This window comes from Limanda limanda, chromosome 4 (assembly GCF_963576545.1).
Source record: "Limanda limanda chromosome 4, fLimLim1.1, whole genome shotgun sequence".
Classification (NCBI taxonomy): Eukaryota; Metazoa; Chordata; class Actinopteri; order Pleuronectiformes; family Pleuronectidae; genus Limanda; species Limanda limanda.
Genome location: NC_083639.1, coordinates 9,720,405 through 9,735,845, shown reverse-complemented (window position 1 = coordinate 9,735,845; position 15,441 = coordinate 9,720,405).

The window sequence follows — 15,441 nt, the reverse complement described above, 5'->3', positions numbered from 1 at the left end:
GCTGCTTCAAACAGTTGACAGATTATTTTTTGGATGCTGTACAGCTCCACATCTGTTTCAGTGACTTGCTGCATAATCATAACAAATTATTCCCTCGATTTGAATGTGATCTCAGCCCTGTGGCTCTGTGGCTCATGAGCTGCCTTCATCACCTCTGTGCACAACACGGTGACACTTTGCAATGCTGCACACTGCAAATGAACTGTTAACAAGCAATGCTGACTGCATCACAGATTTTACATACACTGGAAACAGGTACAACAAAGTAAAAGACAGCAGATTGGGTGCTGCCAGTCGCAGATTGGAATCATGTCTGAAAGGTCAAAGCCAGAGAGATAAATAATTAAAGTATAAAAACAACACTGACAAATGGCTATTTTGTATAAAGTGCTGAGACAGAGATGAAATAGTATTTTAACTCCATTGCTTGATTAGATTTAATAGACATCATTGGGACATAACTTCCACCAATAGGACAAGTCAGAAACAAGTCAGGATGATGAGTGCTGACATGGATATTAACCTAATGCTGACGTTATGTCTAATGTTATTCTTCACACTGAATCAAATCTTGTCTGATCGCCCACAGTGAGGTCAATCACAGGAAGCTGGTCCCAGCACATTCAATGCCAGAACTGCCACAGAGAAACCCAATCTATGAAATATATTTCTAGTAAAACTATATATGTAAACCAAAAACATCTAACTGACAACTCATGCAGCCCAGTGTGTTGATGATCGATGAGGCATGCAAACATTTAAAATATGTATCAAAGGCAATTAAAGCCCTGTACCTCTTATTTTTGCCTGCAAACCAGATATTTAACTTGGAAGAATATATCAAATTTTGTTAAATTTGGAATGTAGTGTCAGCTCAACAGGGAAATATTAAGACAGTGGGACCAGACTGGTCATTTTGTAGGAATTGAAAAAATCAAAAATCAACATACACACCGGCACTTTCCTTCCTTCCACTACTGACGTAACTTTTAAAGGAACTGACCGAAAATACATAACGTCACATAATCCAGGGGCAGATGTCTTTTTTCTAACTGTTCAAAACCTCAAAACTTTTTACTTTAAAGTGAGAAAAGCAGAAAATAAATATTGTGAACTAAGTTCTTAACATTTTTGTTCATAAAATGACTTAAACAATGAATTGATTTTCAAAATTTGAGGAAACTATGCCAGTTGTACATTAGTTTGAACAATAGTACAGAGTTCAATCAGCGAACTGCTCGTCCACCCATACAGTCCACTGTTCAAAGCCAGCTCTGTCCTCTCTCCATCATGTGCCCCACAACAAAGGACCAGCCTCTCCTGGCATCGACCTCCAGACTCCCTCCTGTTTCCTCCTCATCACATGGCAGCAGAGAAAAAGAAAGAGAGCATCATTGGGGCGAATGCATTCATTCAGCCTGAAGTACAACTCACGCAGTGTGTGACCACCATGGTGGATGTCGCTCTGCTGACTCTGTCACATACCACAGCACCACACAAGCCCAAATCCCCAATCCACTGACAGAACTCCAGAGCACAGCAGGCACCCACTATAAGCAGATCAATGTAGGGCTTAAGTATAAAATCCCTCATAGAACTAAGAATTGCACTGAGTACAATAGGCCAGTGATGGATAATGAGCAAAAATACAGCTCTCCATGAAGATCAGAAGCAATGTATTCTTACTTGGCATGAGGTGGCCTAAGAGACTTTCTTCAATCTGTCCTGCTAAAGTGTCACCAAAGCTACTCTCGGACATAAACTAGAGTCTGGACACTTTTCCTGAAACATTCCAAAAGGGTGAATGTGAGAACGTAAGTTTCAAAGTTGTTATTTCTTATTTTGGTATTTTCCAGAATTTTTGTCTTGAAAATGTCTCAGTGAGCCCACGTGAGAAGTCAACAGGAAAATGTCCAGAAAATTCACTGTGAGCAAATTGATGAAGTTTCGAACATGAAACAGTGGATTGCAGGATTATGACAAGAACAACAAGCTCACGGCAGGTCTGGCTGTTTCTGCGGGCTTCTCTCCTCTCATCTCTCTGCACGAGCACAAAGCATGAGGGTATATGTTGCTCAGTTAGTGGACAGTTAATCAGTTGGACACTACTTTTTACAATGCATTGTGGGAAACAATGAGTCCAACCTATGAGTATAAGAAATGTCACTATACATCCGGACAGTACAACAAAATAGCGGCTAAATGGTGAGTGCTTTTGGACACAGCCTGTGATTTTCGCATACGAATTTTTACGTTAATTTTTCAGACATTTTTCTGTTGTGAGCTCCTGATACTATCTTCACATGTGAAAGGAAAACTTGGAAATCCTATCTGAAAACAGCTCAAGAGAGATTCAAAGTGACCCTATACTCTGTGGTGATGGTTTTGAACCTGTATGTCTGGAATATAAATATACACCCTGCCACACATAACAATTTCTAGTTTGCTGTGATATTTGTTTCCATATAATAAATGTTAAACCTCATATGTCAAACTGTATATGTCAACACTGCTTTATATTAATCGGTCAACAAACAACCAGAGAGTATTGCAACACTTTATATTGCAATAGTTTTGTACATCCAGTCTTTCCCAGATAATATAGGACAAGGATTTCAGCCTGTGTAAAAATTCAATTTAACCGACAGCAGTTCCCATAAGACATAACGGATTTCACTCTCTTCTCAACCTACTGCTGATTACTAGACAGCATACTGTTCAGGGTATGATATTTATCTCCCAGAGCTCATCTAACCAATAGGCTTGCATTCATCCTAAGTGGTATGACCTTCTACCAGCTGGAGTTTATGTGACCCCTCAGTACGTCCTCAGACACCACAGGTCCTTCATTAAAGCAGACTGCACTAAGAAAATGCTGCAATGTGATGAGCAAAACCTCCGCAACATGAAGAAGATTGACGATCTTACGGAGGAGAAGAAGAAATGGCAAGTGTCAAGTTGTGCATGGGATGACAAATATTTACAGAAAGGTATCCAATATACAGAATTTATATCTACATTGTTCCCACGCATTATTTAAAAAACATCAAGTTGTTTTAAACATAACGTATTGGAGGCTAATGCTCTGTTAGCCTCCATTCAGTTTGGAATACAAATTGCTAGCACCCTCCACAACGCGTACATGGAGAGAGGAAGTTCTCCCTATATCAGAAACTCGAGCTGGAGCTACAGTGCACGTGCACCCAAAACACATCACATCATCCCAAACTTTGTTTCTTTGACTCTGTAAATAAAGGGCATTGTCTTTTTGTAACTCCAGAGAGGGAACGAGGTTAAGCAAACACTTCAGTTCACATTTTAAAAGACCAAAATCCAACCACTGCAATAGCTCGAGGTCAGACCGAGGCTTGTGTCCTTTCCTGGTTTAATACCGTCAACAAAGTCACAGCGTGGCGTCGCTTTATTCTCCCAGCAAACCGCATTGTATTCATAAGACTGAACCAGCCCTTCATGTTTTCTTTTCATTCCTGCAGGTGTAAACCAATAAACTCCAGCAGGATCTGAATATACTCCAAACACAAGACACATGGCTTTGATCCACTTAAATAGGAACTCAGTGAATCTCTGCTCCCAAAGTGAAGGAAAGAAGATGACGTTTCTCATCCACCGAAAAAAAATGAAGAAAATAAATCTTGAAGGGAGTATTTAAGGCGACTATTTGATAGCTACAGGCTGAAATGTGTTGCTGTGGTGTTATCACTCTACCTGTTGGAACAGAGAAGCATTTATGCTAAATGAGGGCTGTGACCTTTAATTCATGGCACTCCTCACTCTCTCCCACTTTTGTTGTCAATCGATACTCCGACCAACCTTGACAGTGATGACATTTATATCCCACTATCCTTTCACTCTCCATTTCAACTGATGAGCTCAGTACATACACCATATTTACACACGCTTGTTCTATCTCAACACAACCCGAAACACACGAGTGCAGGGATTAATCGCACAGCACGCAGAATACCGGCTGAGGCTGGATCAGTCTGCTCCCACTGTGATTTCATCCTGGGATGGGGTATGAGAGAGAGGCGGCACATGGGCCAGTGACAAGTCGGAGAGAGAGAGAGGGGAGGGGGGGCAGTCAATTCTAACAGCAGAGGCCAAGCGGGGCCAGACAGGAGCTCTCGTCTGCTCCAGCCTGTCAAGTGCAGCGGTCACAGTCTCCCCTACTGCCCACCAGCCCTCGACGTGACTCATCCTGGAGGAGAGCATCACTGCTGCGGGTGACTCGGAAAGAGATGCTGTTGTTAGACTCTCATCCAGGCAAAGAGGGCATTTTGGGGATATATATATATATATGTTGAATGTCGACCTATGCATCCTACTCAAAGTAATTGGACATAAATTGGGCTAAGAAGAAGCATTATTACCTGCCAGCAATATCACATACAGACCAGATATGTGTGACTTTAATTTAGGATATCAGAGTTGGCATCCGTCTGTTGGCAAATGTCCCTCCGACTATCAGCAAGACCAAACATGAAGATCAGATGTCACCTGTGTCGCCAAGCTGAGAGCAGCTGTGGATGCTTCGCCGTGCAGCACGACTTAAAGGTTCAGTGTGTAGAATTTAGTGTTAATCTAGTGGCGAAGCTGCACGTTGCATCTGAACACCCCTCACCTCACCCAAACATGAAAAAGAACCTGTGGTAGCCTTCAATTGACATAAAAACTCAAAAGGGGTTTAGCTTGTCCAGTTGTCCTATTTCTGCCAATGGATCCATTTAACCTAAATGTAAGATGTAGGATATCGAGAATATAAATAATCTAAGCATCAATGTATCTCACATGGCATGACTACGCCTGAAATAGCATACATGCAGTGAGGACTGTTCAGTGTAGAGCTGGTTTGGGCTCTCAGCGTTCAGTGTCCAGGAATCCACAGGGTCATGATCCCTCCAGTGGTCCGGTTTGATCCCACTAAGCCACAAACTCCACCACGACCCTGCAGTTTGAATCAGATAGTGTCACTCAGCGATCCACCGAGGAGCAGAGTAAACATCAATCTGTAGAGAGCCAAACCTTTCCACATTTTCCTCACAAAGCCCAAGAAAAGGACGTGAGGAATCTGTGTAATCTAGCAAACCGAAATCTCCGTGCACGTTTGGAATGTCACCTCTCGACAGCTGCGGCCGGGGACCGTGCACGTTGCACGAATCACACGACCTGAGGACAGAATATCTCGAGCTCTCAATAGCAAAAACGTAAAACGCTGTGCACATGGTGAGCATACTGATGCTGGACGCGCACAAAGAGCTGTACCGTTACATTTCTCAGTATTAAAACATGCACACGCTCCGGGGCTGCACGTCACGGTGCACGGTCACATACAGACAGCTGCGGGTCGGTGTCTTACCCCAAAGAAAGTACCAGCGTCCTCCTCCAAGTCCAAATATCTCCACACACACACGCACGCTCACACACACGCACTGTTGGCTCCTCCGCTCGGTGCTCCGCTATGTGCGTCCGTCCTCCTTCCCTGCGCACGGGTCGAATGTCGTGCGTTCCCTCCGCGGACTGACTGGATTCTCCTGGTAATATCCTGTGAAGTGGGATGCTTTGATGAAAAAACAGAAAGAGCGACCGGGTTCCGCCTACCGTTGCGCACACACGCACGCACACACGCACGCACACGCGGCGAGCCCCCCCAATCAAATTACTGACAAGTGAGCCCTCTGTATCTGACACGCGCCTTCGTTAATCGCGTGGAAATGGTGGATTGGTGCGAGTGGTTTGTTGAAGTGTCGTGCGTGATGCTTTTATTATGGTGGGGTATGTCTCATAGTGTTTATGGATTTACCGTCGCATGTGCGTGCGTTATGAGACAAAGACACTGAATGAATGTGAGGAGGAGACCACACACACACACACATTCTCACCATGGTTCACAATTGCCTCCACACATAATAATAATATTACATTCGTATAGCACCTTAATAGGACAAAAGCCAAAAACAAGAATACAAAGCATCAATAAATCTCAAATCAGAGGCAGGAGATCAAAGGTCGCATCCTTTAAGGTGAAGGGCAAAGGAAAAAGATAAAAGAAACGTAAGAAATATCAAAAGTATATCTTTAACAAAGCTCATCCATTCTTCTTTACGTGCCTACACAGGATACACACGCTGCCATTTCTAGGTCATCAGCATTGTGATGTCAGACCGCCTCTGGTATCGTCACTTGTCCCTCTCTCCTGCAGCTCGCGTTCACCGAGTAAGACCCACACGCACGCGCGCACACACACACACGCGCGCGCGCACACCTGCAGTACTGTAGGCCTATATATTTTAGGGATTAGATAGTCGCGCACACACACACACACACACACACACACACACACACACACACACAAGCATTGGCTTCCCAACAGTTTCCTTTAAAGCTGTCACAGCAAACGTGACCTTGTGGAAAGCTGTAGGACATTCAACCTCCAGCTCAACCACAAACTCAGAATCTTCTCTGAGGCTGAACCAGTGGGGGGGGGGGGGGGTGGCTACCCAGAGAGGAGAGAGGGCCAGAGATGCTGAGAAAGTGGCTTGAGCAAGCCAGAGGTCAGTGGAGGAGCTCAACAGATGCAGTTCAAAGGAAGAAAGAAGCCATGTGCTTTGATCTGTCCTTTGATTCACAGGCCCCTGGTTGTTGCACCAGCATAATTTAAGCCACTATCACATCAACTAATGACGAGGACAGAAGGACATCTGGTTTTGGAGGTAGGGTATTTTTCTCCTTTCTTTTAATGGTGTGTATGAGCCTCAACTCTGTCAGTTTTAAAGTGGTGATTCATGTGTAAGGTGCTCCAGATTACTTCATGACTGCCAGGAGCACGTGCACTGCACGGTGTATCCATAGAAACTGGGTGTAGCACAGGTCTGCAGCAGCATTCTATGAAAGGCACCTTCTCTGGTCTGTGTTCACCATGTTTTCACCTGATAGTTTAACCGGTTAGGACACTCATTTCAAAATTAAGACAAAAAAGCGAGTAATAAACTTAAGGACTTTAAGCAAACACAGACAACAAAGGAACAATTTAGAATACTACAATAATCAATAGTTGTAATAGCAGTTACAACTGAAATCCTTACCATATGTCATATGCATAGATAATCATATATTAAACATATGCAAATATAATAATAACAATAATAATAATAATAATAGTCCTAGTAGACCCTCAGTATTCATTAGTTTAGTTCATCATCTACTTCAATATTATTATTCTTTAATTTGCAAGTTACAGAAGATGGTCCATATTTTCCAAAGGATACACAAGAGCTTTGTACGAATTAAGGAGCTGGGTAGAGACCGCGTCCTCCAAAGGACACGGCCTTCGTGGGCCGAAATGAGATGGTTTGGTCTACAGAGGCTTTCCGTGATCAGTGTCAGCAGCTCGTCCTAACCTTGTTGCTGTTGCCTAGCAACTGACCTAAAGTGGGACATAAGACAAACGCTTGAATGCAACTTTTACCACCTGTACTTACCTGTTTAGTTGAGTTGAAGTGAATTTGAAGTTGAAGGACCCTTTGATATGGGACTGCCCAGTTGCACCGCTGTGATGTAATCTGTAGGATGCAAACCCCGGAATGGAGACACAGCTAAGGTGTTTGTTTCGTGAACAAGCTACAGAGTGTTTGCTTTCCTAGGCGCAGATGTTGAAATCTGATAATTTATCGGTCTAATATAGTTTCAATCTTTGATGACTCTCACCAGAAGAATGTACTAGTGCACATTCCTGGGGGGGAAAAAGCTGCAAGTCAACGGCACTACGAGCACAATTTAACCTAAGGTATTATATCATCAGAGCAGTCCGGCCCTCTGAACAGCTTTGAATGGGTTTCTGAAAACAATGGGGGCCTGTGACTTCTGGGAGGTCATGGAAACCAGAGTGAAGCTCAATACCTCTGACTTCGCAAATACACAAGTGGATTTAGTCGTATCAAACACCTAAAAGAAAGAATAAAAAAAAGGTCTATTATTTTTAATCTGTACAAATATCCCATATTTTCCCAGAGGCTGTTACTGTCCTGAACAAAAAATCTGGGAAATATTCACTCTAGCAATCCAATGTTTCTAACTCCGCCAAAGAGGTTATGTTTCTCTGTGCGTTTGTCCTTCCGTCTGTCTGTTGTTTGCTAAATTACACAAAAAACACTGGACGGATTATAACAAAACTTGGTGGAAGAATGCTGAGTGAACAATTTCAATTTTGGTGCAGATCCAGGTCATAGTTTTTCTCACTTGATTTAACAAAGTAGGAAAGAAGATTTCATTTAACCTTTTCATTGATTTCTCAGAGAATCATTTATGTGCGGATCCAAATAAAAATCTGGATCTTTTGAATTTTAATGTTATTTGATGAGGGGACTGTAGGGCCTTGGCGGAGGTGTATGCTCTCTGAGTAACTTTCTACTTTTGAACACGGATTACTCACATCTCCGGAGCTTCGCTGCCTCCTGTCCGCCCTCTGCAGCCCCACAGCCCAACTGTGCACATCATTAGCAGGGAACAGGAAGAAAAGATCTCATCACAGACCACCAAACCCATTCAGTTTATTTCGCTGAGCCCTGCTGGATGAGGCTGTAATCAGACTCAATTAAGGTCGATCTCACAGTGAATCATCTACTTGTGGAAAAGATGCCGCTCACACTGTGTGATTATCCAAAGCAGCATGGTCCACTCACGGACGAGCAGGTAATGTAGCCATGTTGTCAAAGTTAGGTGGTTATGCAACAGCCTGACGGTTTGAGTGAGCTGGTGCTTTATGTCACACTATAGGCAGTTTGGTAATGCCCTGTGAATCAAGAGGGCTGGTGACTCATCTTCATGCTGTGTGAACATCGGTTAACACTGACAATAATGGACATGGTGTCCCGGGGGGGCCATACGCATGAGTCACCATGTAGGTGTTAAAGAAAACTAATTACCAGCTCAGTCCATCAGGTATAAAAGAAGAATATCTATATATAAATATTTATACATTTACATCATCATCATATACAGGTGCATCTCAATAAATTAGAAAATCATGGAAAAGTTTCTTTATTTCGATAATTAAATTCAAAAAGTGAAACTCAAATATTATGTAGATTTATTGCACAGAGTGAAATATTTAAAGCGTTTATTTCTTTTAATGTTAATGATTATGGCTTACAGCCAATGAAAACCCAAAATTCAGTATCTCAGAAAATTTGAATATTGTGAAAAAGTTCAATATTGTAGACTCACAATGTCCCACTCTAATCAGCTAATTAACTCAAAACACCTACGAAGGTTTCCTGAGCCTTTAAATGGTCTCTAAGGCCGGCGCATGCTTCTGCATTTATAGAGACACGCAAGGACACGCAAGCCCAAGAGCCCCTTGCGTGCTTGTGTACCCCTTCTTGCATGCTTGCATGCGTCGCCCAATTTTGGAACTATACAACAAAGCTACGCAAGCCTCACGCAGCCCGCAAGGCTGTGATTGGTCTGCTAACTAACTACATCCTTTCAGGAGTCACATCTCAGGTTTCATGCCCCATAATACCGGCAGAAACCAAGGAAGATTTAGAAGAACGAACATGGACCAAATAGAAAAGCTTTCGGCAGAAGAGATCCGAAAGTATGACCACTTGTACAACCCGTCGTTAACGGAATACAAGGATGCACAGATGGCCTGCAATTCCTGGAAGGAGATCTCGGCTAACGTCGGTTTGCAGGTCGACGAGTGTACGAAGCTGTGGAGGAAGATCAGGGACAAATTTGTCAGAAAAAGTCTATGAGGAGCAGCAGTGCCGATGTAAATAAACAGTCAACGACGACTGCCACACACAGAGAAGGCGTCTCTAAGGTCGTCTACGACAAAAATCGTTGCTCCACCTAGTGGTCTGGCGGTGAATTGCTTTGCAACACGCGCAACCCTTGGAGAACCATGAATTAAAACGAGTCCATCGACACAATTGCGTGAGAAGCCGCAGCCGCAGTTGCAGAACCATGCGCCGGCCTTAAGGCTAGTTCAGTAGGAACACAATCATGGGAAAGACTGCTGACTTGACAGTTGTCCAGAAGACAGTCATTCACTCCCTCCACAAAGAGGGTAAGCCACAAAAGGTCATTGCTAAAGACGCTGGCTGTTCCGAGATCTATCCAAGCATATTCATAGGAAGTTGAGTGTAAGGAAAAAGTGTGGTAGAAAAAGGTGCACAAGCAACAGGGATAACTGCAGCCTTGAGAGGATTGTGAATCAACGGCCATTCAAGAATTTGGGGGAGATTCACAAGGAGTGGACTGAGGCTGGAGTCAGTGCATCAAGAGCCACAACGCACAGACGTATCCAGGACATGGGCTACAACTGTCGCATTCCTCGTGTCAAGCCACTCTTGAACCAGTGACAACGTCAGAAGCGTCTTACCTGGGCTAAGGAGAAAAAGGACTGGACAGTGGTCAGTGGTCCGAAGTCCACTTTTCAGATGAAAGTCAATTTCATTTGGAAATCAAGGTCCCAGAGTCTGGAGGAAGAGTGGAGAGCCACAGAATCCAAGTTGTCTGAAGTCCAGTGTGAAGTTTCCACAGTCAGTGATGATTTGGGGAGCCAGGTCATCTGCTGGTGTTCCTCCACTGTCTTTTATCAAGTCCAAAGTCAACGCAGCCGTCTACCAGGACATTTTAGAGCACTTCATGCTTCTTTCCGCTGCCGAAGTTCATGGAGATGCTGATTTCATTTTCCAGCATGACTTGGCACCGGCCCACGCTGCCAAAAGTACAAATACCTGGTTTAATGACCATGGTATCACTGTGCTTGATTGGCCAGCAAACTCGCCTGACCTGAATCCCATAGAGAAGCTATGGGGTATTGTCAAGAGGAAGATGAGCGACACCAGACCCAACAATGCAGACAAGCCGAAGACCGCTATCAAAGCAACCTGGGCTTCCATAACACCTCAGCAGTGCCACAGGCTGATCGCCTCCATGCCACGCCGCATTGATGCAGTAATTCATGCAAAAGGAGCCTCGACCAAGTATTGAGGGCATATATATATATATGAACATACTTTTCAGTAAGCTGACATTTCTGTATTAAAAATCCATTTTATTGTTCTTATGTAATATTCAAATTTTCTGAGATACTGAATTTTGGGTTTTCATTAACTGAAATATCAAAATAAAATGAACTTTTCCATGATATTCTAATTTATTGTGATGCACCTGTATGTCATAAAAGTATTCTAACCAGGTTTGTTTTGTTGTTTTAACCCGAAAACGTCAGCAGTTGCTTCACTAGAGGATAGAATATTTCATTGCATTCTAACACAAATTTTTAAAATCAACGAATTCAAACGTAGCCTTACATTTTTCTCATTCAGATTTGCAGAAATGGTAGTACAATTTTTTTCTTTATTCCTTTTAAGTTGAGCTTTCATGTCCTTTCATGTTTGAATAGAAAGCCTTTATTGTCACTGTAGCCTGTCATCAAGATCAAAGCAGATTAAATCGATTTAAATAAAATCAATTTGGAGAACGTCCCCACTTCATGTTATAGAAGATTTAAGATGAACTTTAGCAACACAGCCCCCCCCCCCCCGCCATATTGTAAGCAACTGTAAATGTTACGTAAAGCAGCTCAAGCTCAAGTAATCAGGGAGTTTCTGAAGCTTTTATCAAGAGGAGACATCTGTCATACCAAGGGGACGCTGTTTGTTATTCTCTGCAGACTTCAATCATCTGAGAAAGTTTTTACAGAAGAAGTTCACAAAGTGTCCCCTCTCCTACTCACACAAACACAGAGCTGGGCCACCTGCCCATGCCTCTCTTTTACCATCAAAGACGCACACTCTGTAGGACACAGAGGATCCTGAGCATTATTCCTCTCTGTGGGAGGAATTCCCTGAAGGAGAAGTCTTTGCCATTCCGGCAGGGAGCTGAAACACAGAGGCCCAATGCGGTAACAGAATCATATTCTTCAAAAAATCCTTCTCTGATTTAGCTTTTAGTTCTCCTAGAACAATTTTTACATTACAAGATTACTCATATTATGCTTTGTTTTTCTACTTTGCTGTGTTCAGTTAACTCGATGTATGTTAAAACATATTTTTAAAAGTTCTTTTGTACGATATCGTGCTTTGAAGGTTTGCTTGTAAATCTCTATTCAATCTGGACCATGGTCGGTTAATTGATGATGTGAACTTGTCAATGACGACAAATTGGTTACAGATCACTATCATGTCGTGTGTTTTGAGCTCATGCTGGTTGTTTGACTTTGTGAATAGAATTTGTCATGGTGTTAGTCAATTCTATATTTTGGTCCAAGCTGAATCTCTGTCTCTATCAACCAAATCGGATGGATTGACAGATTTTATCATGAGCCACCCGCAGGTTAGGTGATTTTCATTTAGCTATTCCGTAAAATATCTCAACATCTAAATGGAGTGGCAATATGTTTTTACAGAAGCATTCATTGTCCCAACATGACATATCCTGGTCTGCCCCTAACCTTTCCTCTCTCTCCTTCCACCACTTTCTCTTTGGTGGTTTTAAGGGAAATGTCTCAACAGTCACTTTAACAGATGAATCCTGAATCCAAATTTTTTTATCCTGATCAGCATTACCTGTACTTTTTGTTAAGTGCTAATTAGTAAATGATGAAATGGTAAACTGAACACTGTATCCACTATATCTACTGGAAGTACATCCTCACAGAGCTGCTAGCATGGCTGCAGACTCTTTGTGTTCTTAATCATGTCAATATCTTAAATACTTGGCTTTATTTAATAACTTACATAAACTAGAATGTACCAAGAGCATGTTCCTCCGCCAAGGCCCAACAGTCCCCTTCAATTAATGAAGCTGCACCACATTGAAAACCTGCAGCTGCAGGAAAGAGCAGGCGAGCTCATGTAAAAAAAAAAAAGTCCCAGTCTCCTGCTGCAGAAATGAACTCTGCATGAACTCGCCTGATTGGCCACTCAATTTGTCTGAAAGTGCACACGGTCGGGCAACAGATACACAACCTTTAAACATAAATGTAAATTTGCGATGTAAGTTTGAGAGAGAGAGAGAAAACAGAATTGTTAAAAGTTTGACTTGTGATGCATTCATTTTCTTGTGCATAGTACTGGTCTATTCTGGCTAATAGAGCAATGCAGAAGCTAAACCTCAAATCTCCACAGATTTGAGCAGAGAGCTGTATTTAAGGCCTCGTGGGAGAAATATCCCAAACGTTTTTTTGGGAATAATAAGTAAATAATAAAGTAGAAATACCTGATTTTATGAATGCTAAGACGTAATAATACAGCAGAACTCCCTCTAAATGAATGTGTGGATCCCAAGTTCCTGGGTTATTGAATTCACTTCTCTTGTGTTTGGACAGCTGGCCCCGACTTGCCTGCATGAGACGAGTGTTTTTTACCAGTGTGGTTTCTTCTGGTTGTCGTGGACTAGTTTCAAGTGTAGTCTTAAACGTATTTCCACTCTGATCCCTGCGGAAAGAAACACAAACACGCCGGATGTAGACAAACAGGACACTGTACAGTATGTCCTCCATGGATGGATGCGGCGTCACTCCGCTCTACCTGACACACACACGTCCCTGTTTAAAGTAACAACACCTGCTTCAGTCGCCGCAACTGTTTGTGTACAAACATGACAGATGGTTGTGTTTTACATTGATTGTGAGTCACAAAATGGAGCGCTCACACCAACATGACAAATGTGGAGATTTTGTTGTTATGTGCTGAGGGTTAGAAGGTCACAGCAGAGATTCTCTCCGATAAATGAATAGAACGGCTTGAGCACCAGCTTTGGATCAGATAATGGGAGGAGAGAAGTCCGTGCTCAAATATTAATTTTCTTTTCTATCCCCCCGTCTCTCGCATACTTCTATGGTCACATGCAACCGTTTCCTTCCAGTTTTTCTGCAGCATGAACCTCACTTCTCATTTTTAGCTTTTCCGTGTTGCAACCAAACATCATCAGTTTTTTCCACATGACATTATTATTGTTATGTTTATTTCCATTTGTCATTATTTCCCTACATCCCGAGTGAGTGACGATACTGTTAACTGAAGGTTTATTTGAGTGATTTGAAGGAAAAATTAAGAATTTTTAAGATTGGCGTGCTTGTGCTTGTGTGCGTGCGTTTGCGCATGTGAATGTGCGCAGTCTTTTAAACCATTACAAAGTTAAGATGCAACAAAACAATGAAAACCCCTCAAATGTAAATAGAATTTGAAGATGTAGTTGCTGCAGCTCTCAAACGGTTCAATACTCATGATACTAAAGTATCATGTACTATTACACTTATGTGCAAAGTACATGATGATGCTTTTTGTTTCACTGCTGCCTGACTCTGGTTCATTCAACATCTTGTGGAACAGGGAGGTTAGGTTTGTCGGTTATTTAGCATCATTACACAAAATCCACTGGACAGATGATCATGAAACTATAAGGATGTGATGTGTCGTGGGTTGAGGAAGAAGTGGAACCCATTAAATGTTGGTGCAGATCAGGATGAAGATCCAAAAGCGTTTTTTAATAATTTTCCGTGATTTCTCAGAAAATTATTCATGGATCTACATAAAAAAAATCAGGCATGTTTAGGGGAATCCAGTGGATTTATAGTTGGTTTCATAAGAGGACTATTGGGCCTTCATGCCATTCTAGTTGATCTATGTCTCTATTCAATTAAAACCATCCTGTCTGGTCGTTGGTTGCTTTGGAGACTGTTACTGAGATAAAATGTAAAAAACTGCAGTCAAACATGGCAGAAGAGAATATATGTATAATGTAGAATATACGATATACATTAAAGAATAGGACTATAAAATATGGAGTATAGAATATAGAATGTGGAATAGAGACTATGGAGTGTAGAATGTAGAATATAGAGCCGTTTCTGGGCCATAAAGGGAGTGTGAGCTGAAATCCTATTTGCTACATATTCTTGATACATTGGGGACATAATGTACATATGTCAACCTCATCCTCTCACAGTTGTATTCAGCCCAAGTGTGGCCTCTGACAGCGTTATGCAAAACGGCTTAGTCAACTGACACAGATTCTGGTAAGCTGAGTCGCCATGCTGAAAACTGAGTAGGCATTCACAAGTGTCCCTGTGTGACAGTGAGCGTGGTTCACTTTGTTCTGCTGTGTTAATCAACGGGAACATCAAAGCTGTCATTCTGATACTACAGGGTCAGTAAACCTGTCACTCAAGAGGAGACCTGGGTAAAATCTGCCATCCTTCCCCTCCAAGCCACCTGGAGAGACACATGCGATGGCGGGGAGGGAAATTCTTCGGGGCAAAACTACACACTTTAATGATTCATATTCACATCACGCTGAACCATTGTGCGTGTTGCATCGTGATCCCAATGCCAGTGAGGTTAATCCCCCGCCCCCTCCCAATCCCACCCTGTGCTGTAGCAGCAGCGAGGACATCATCATGTCACT